General features: G+C 43.4%; 1 pseudogene; it reads right to left on the minus strand.

Annotated features, from left to right (window-relative positions):
- Nucleotides 1–2015: 2015 nt before the first annotated feature.
- On the minus strand, nucleotides 2016–3042 carry LOC124505869 (60S ribosomal protein L7a-like; annotated as a pseudogene).
- Nucleotides 3043–5595: the final 2553 nt, after the last annotated feature.

The following is a 5595-nucleotide window of genomic DNA, read 5'->3' on the forward strand; positions in this document are numbered from 1 at the left end:
AGCCCAGAGCCCGAGGCGGGGCTCAAACTCACAGACCGCGAGATCGTGACCTGAGTTGAAGTCGGACGCTTAACCGACTGAGCCACCCAGGCGCCCCACTTAGGCACTTTTAAAATGCGCGTTGGATGGGTGAATGAGGAGTGATGAACGAAGACGTAAGGGATAAATATTTCATAACCATGGACATAGTTAATTTGGGGAATCAGTGGGGTGCCTGGGTGGCTCAGTCGGTTAAGCTGTAACTTCGGTTAAGTGGGACTTCGGCTCAGGTCACGATCTCTCCGTTAGTGGGTTCAAGGCCCCCTTAGGGCTCTGTGCTGACAGCTCAGAGCCTGCTTCAGATTCTGTGTCTCTCTCTCTCTGCCCCTCCCCTGCTCGTGCGTGCGCGCTCTCTCTCTCTGAAAAATAAATAAACATTAAAAAAATTAATTTGGGAAGTCAGAGAGAGGGTGAGAAAAACAGAGAAAAGAATATTGGAAACTGACCCTGAAAACCTGCCAGACAAAAGCAGGAAAGTGGCTTTAAAAAGGAAAATGAGAGACACTTCTGGCCAAAAATGGAACTGCAAAATACTTAAAAATTTTTGTGTCCTCTGTTATTGCTAATAATAATGCATATGTATTATTGAGCACTCCCCACGCAGGAGCACTCAGATTATATAGTCTTATTTATTAATGGATTATCTAACTTCACAACCTTTTGAAACAGATGTTCGTGCCAATTGAGAGATTAGATCATCGAAGTTTAGGAGAGTTAAAATTATTTGCCTAGACCCAGCTAGTAAGTGGTCAAAATGGGAGTCAAACGCGGGTCAGTCCGACTTCTAAATCCCTGCTGTGAACCATTAAGACATACTGCCCCTAAGGCACTCCTCAGAAAGCGTGTTTGCAAGGGTGCTTTTCTTATGCAGTTTAATTTAGCTGATGTTGTATTTCCAAAGAACTTGTCAGTTTGTCTTTGCCGCACTGCCCTTTTGCACTGCACTTCCGTGGTCAGTATGGAACATCCCCAGAAGTGGCCACAAGAAAACAATAATTCCAGGCAAGATTTTTTCCTATTTTTAAATTAAGAATTTGCCTTTTTAAAAATATGGTTTTTATAACCAAAATTAAAAAATACAGTTTGACTTACATCCCTCCAGGGATGTAAAAACTTTTTTTTAAAAAAACTTTTTAAAAAAAAAAAAACTTTTTTTAAAAAACTTTTTTAAAAAAAACTTTAAAAAAAACTTTTTTTTTTTTTAAAGTTTTAAAATATGTGAGCTTTGGGGAGCCTGGGTGGCTCAGTCGGTTAAGCATCCGACTTCAGCTCAGGTCATGATCTCACAGTCTGTGAGTTCAAGCCCCGCGTCAGGCTCTGTGCTGACAGCTCAGAGCCTGGAGTCTGCTTCGGATTCTGTGTCTCCCTCTCTCTCTGCCCCTCCCCTGCCCATGCTCTGTCTCTCTCTGTCTCAAAAATAAATTAAAAAACTTAAAAAAAATAAAATATGTGAGCTTTGTAAAGATTCTGCCAGAAAGCCACTAGCGATGAAACTGCAGTAAGAGTGAGTATTCTATAATGCAGGGTTTAAGGGCACAGGTTCTGAAGTTGAGCAGCCTTTGTTCGAATCCTGGCTTTGCTACTCTCTAGACCCAACACCTGTGGTAGAATAGTTTTCCTCTTTGCACCTTGTAAAAGAGATTATTAGAGATCCTCTTTCACAGAATTCTTGTGAGGATTATTATTATTTTTAAGATTACTTATTTATTTTGAGAGAAAGAGAGTGAGCACATGAGCATGAGCAGGGGAGGGGCAGAGAGAGAGAGAGGGAGAGAGAGAATCCCAAGCAGGCTCTGAGCTGCCAGCACAGAGCCTGACATGGGGCTCGATCCCATAAACCGTGAGATCACTGCCTAAGCCAAAATCAAGAGTCAGATACCTACCCACCCAGGTGCCCCTTATTGTTATTATTTCTGACACTGGCTGAAAGAGAACTTGTTATTACTTTTCTGTACAGAAAGTTCAACAACGTCCACTTAGTCCAGTTTGGTGGCCAATTCTTTAGCCTTTGCCTTTTCCAACTTGGCAATGGGAGCCACTGACTTTGGACCCATGATGTTACCTCCCCAGTGACAGTGGATCTCATCGTATCTGTTGTTGTAATGGGTCCTGATGGCTTCCACCAGCTTAGCCGGAGCTCCTTGGTCTTCCAAGTTACCTGGCGTGAAGGTGACAGTGGTGCAGGCCTTCCTGTAGACCGGATGCCTCAGCCTGGCCTTGCCCTTGATAATGCAGTAGGGAACCCCTGTCTTACAACACAGGGCTGGCAGGAAGAAGACCAGCTCAATGGAATCCACATCATGTGCTATCACCAGCAGCTTGTTTTCCACCAAGGTGGTGACACTATTTTTTTTTAATTTTTCAGTGTTTTTATTCATTTTTGAGAGCAGAGTGTGACTAGGGGAGGGGCAGAGAGAGAGGGAGACACAGAATCCGAAGCAGGCTCCAGGTTCTGAGCTGTCAGCACAGAGCCCGACGTGGGGCTCCAACTCACGAACTGTGAGATCGTGACCTGAGCCAAAGTCAGACGCTTAACCAGCTGAGCCACCCAGGCGCCCCCAAGATGGTGACATTATTAACCCCAGCCTGAAGGACAGGAGGCCTCTTAGTGGGGAAATCTCCTTTGCCTGAAGCTCTCTTCTCAGCCTGAGCTGACAATCTCTGCTTCTTTTCTTGCTTTGTCTCTGGTCTGTATTTGTGAGCCAGCTTAAGCAGTTGAATAGCTAGCTGTTTGGCGGTCCAAGGCCTGAGTGAACTGGTTAGTCTCAGGAGGCACTTTTAGATGTTGATATTTAATAGCCCTTTGCTACTGCAGCCAGATGTATGAGGGCCATTGGACAAAGCAGGTGAGGTCCCTTTGGGGCTGGATGTCCTGTCCAGTGCCAAAGTCCTGGGACCTTTTCTCAAACAGGGGACCACCTTCTTGGCCTCCTGTTTCTCCACAACAGCAGGGGCCAGGGCCACCTTCTTCCTCTTAGCCTTCTTTCCTTTCGGCATCTTGGATGACTGGGGGAAAGAGACTCTCTTGAGGATGAAATGAGATAATTTGTGTGAAGAATTTAGAGTAAAACCTGGCTCATTGTAAGTGTTCAATAAGTATTAAGGAATAAACAAGAGGTAAAAAGGGGGCAGTGTCATCATGAGGAAACCGGGGGTTTCAATCCTGGCTCTATCACTTATAGGCTGTTTGATTTTGGGCAAGTGTTTAACTTCTTTGATCCTCAGTGTCCTTATCTGGATTGTCGTAAAGGACTAGAGATAATGTGCAAAGTACCTGACACAAAATAAACACTCAATAAAAGAATGCTGTTTTTCCACGGCTGCAGTGGATGAGTGCTGCAGAGTTGAGCTAGTAGTGTGGGACAAAATGATAAAGGACGCAGGGAACAACTGCTGAATCAGGTATACTCTGAGTCTGACCCTTGGCATGGGAGAAATGCCAACAGAATCAGAAGACTGGATTTGAGTTTTATTTCCATTACGTACTGGCTTAGAACTTTGTGTAAATTTCCTAAACTTGTCATTTTCTTCATCTATAAGATGGGCATAAGCCCTGCTTCTCACACACTTTTTTTCCCCTGCACACTTACAAAATTTTTTTTTCAATGTCTATTTTATTTTTGAGAGGGAGAGAGAGAGAGAGAGAGAGAGAGAGAGCGAGCAGGTTAGGGGCAGGGAGAGAGAGACACACAGAATCTGAAGCAGGCTCCAGGCTCTGTGATGTCAGCACAGAGCCTGATATGGGGGATCAAACCCACGAATTGTGAGATCATGACCTGAGCCAAAGTCGACACAACACTTTTTAAAAGATATGATTTGGGGGTACATGTCTAGTTCAGTCGGTAAAGCATATGACTCTTGATCTCTTGGTCTTGGGGTTGTAAGTTCAAACCCCATGTTTATTTAAAAATAAAATCTCAGGGCGACCTGGGTGGCTCAGTCAGTTGAGTGTCTGACTTCGGCTCAGGTCATGATCTCACAGTTCATGAGTTTGAGCCCTGCATCAGGCTCTGTGCTCAGATGCTCTGTCTCCCTCTGTCTCTGCCCCTCCTCTGCTCGTGCTCTCTCTCTCAAAAATAAATAAACATTAAAAAATAAAAATAAACAAAATAAAGATACAACTTACAAACCATAAAAATTCACCCTTAGTATCGTCACAAGATTGTGTAACCACCATCTCTAAATCCAAAACATTTTCATCACTTTAAAGAACAAACCTCCCTCCCCATTTCTTCCCTCTCCTAATCCCTTGCAACGCTACTTTCTACCTCTATGGACTTGCCGACCTTGAACATTTCCTATAAATGGAATGAACAGGTTCAGAGCAAGTCTTCCAACATAAGCTATGGTGTTTTGTTACTGGTTTCCTTTACTTAACAGGTTCATCCATGTTGTATCATGTATCATTATCTTTTTATGACTAATATGACACATTTTGTTATTCATTCATTTATTGATGGACATTTGCATTGTTTCCACTTTTTGGCTATTATGAATGATGCTTCTAGGAACATCGGTGTACAAATTTTTGTATGAACATATGTTTTTAATTCTCTTGGGTATGTACCAAGGAGTGAAATTGATGGATCATATGGTAACTCTGTTTAATTTTTGAGAAACCGCCAAACTCTTTTTCCAAAGCATCTGCACTATTTTACATTTCCACCAGCATTGGGAGAGGGTTTTAATTTCTTCACATTCTCACCAACACTTATTGTTATAGCCATCTTAGTGGGTGTGAAATGGTATCTCATTGTGATTTTGATTTGCATTTTCCTAAGAACTAAGGATGTTGAGCATCTTTTTGTGTGCTTATTGGTCATTTGTATATCTTTTTTACTTTTTTTTAAAGTTTGTTTATTTTTGAGACAGAGAGAGAGAGGGAGAGAGAGAAAGACAACACAAGCAGGGGAGGGGTGGAGGAAGAGAATCCTAAGCAGGCCCTGTACTGTCAGTACAGAGCCTGACATGGGGCTCGATCCCACCATCCTGAGATCATGACTTGAGCCGAAATCAAGAGTCAGAAGCTCAACTGACTGAGCCACCCAGGCACCCCTTTTTGTCTTCTGTGGAGACTTGTCTAGTTCGCCCATTTTTATTTATTTATCTTATTTATTTATTTTTAACTCATTTCTACACCCAGTGTGGGGCTCCTGCTCACAACCCCAGGATCAAGAACCGCATGCTCTTTGCACTGAGCCAGTCAGGTACCCGGATCGTCCCCATTTTTAAATGAGCTCATATTTTTATTACTGAGTTCTAAGAGTTCTTTATATATTCTGAATACTAGTCCCTTATGCACACCAGTTAGTTTGTATATTAAATAATACGGTGGCTGCGAGAGCTTTATAAACTGTAAGAGGTGTTGCTAATTAAGCGAACGCGCTGACAATCTGTGAAAGCACAGAAAACATGAGCTTTCGGAGCTGTAGCGTGAGCCTCCTATACCTCCTTGGCAAAACCTGCCCAGCAGCCGGGTACTGCACATCCCCACCCCACGGCGCCCCGCCCTCCGCCCTTTGACCCGCGCCATTTCCGGTTGGAGACGTGGCTCGA

The sequence above is a fragment of the Lynx rufus genome, unplaced genomic scaffold, assembly GCF_022079265.1.
Source record: "Lynx rufus isolate CCGP_SWC_20201006 ecotype Redwood Valley unplaced genomic scaffold, mLynRuf1.p SCAF_9, whole genome shotgun sequence".
NCBI classification, from domain to species: Eukaryota; Metazoa; Chordata; class Mammalia; order Carnivora; family Felidae; genus Lynx; species Lynx rufus.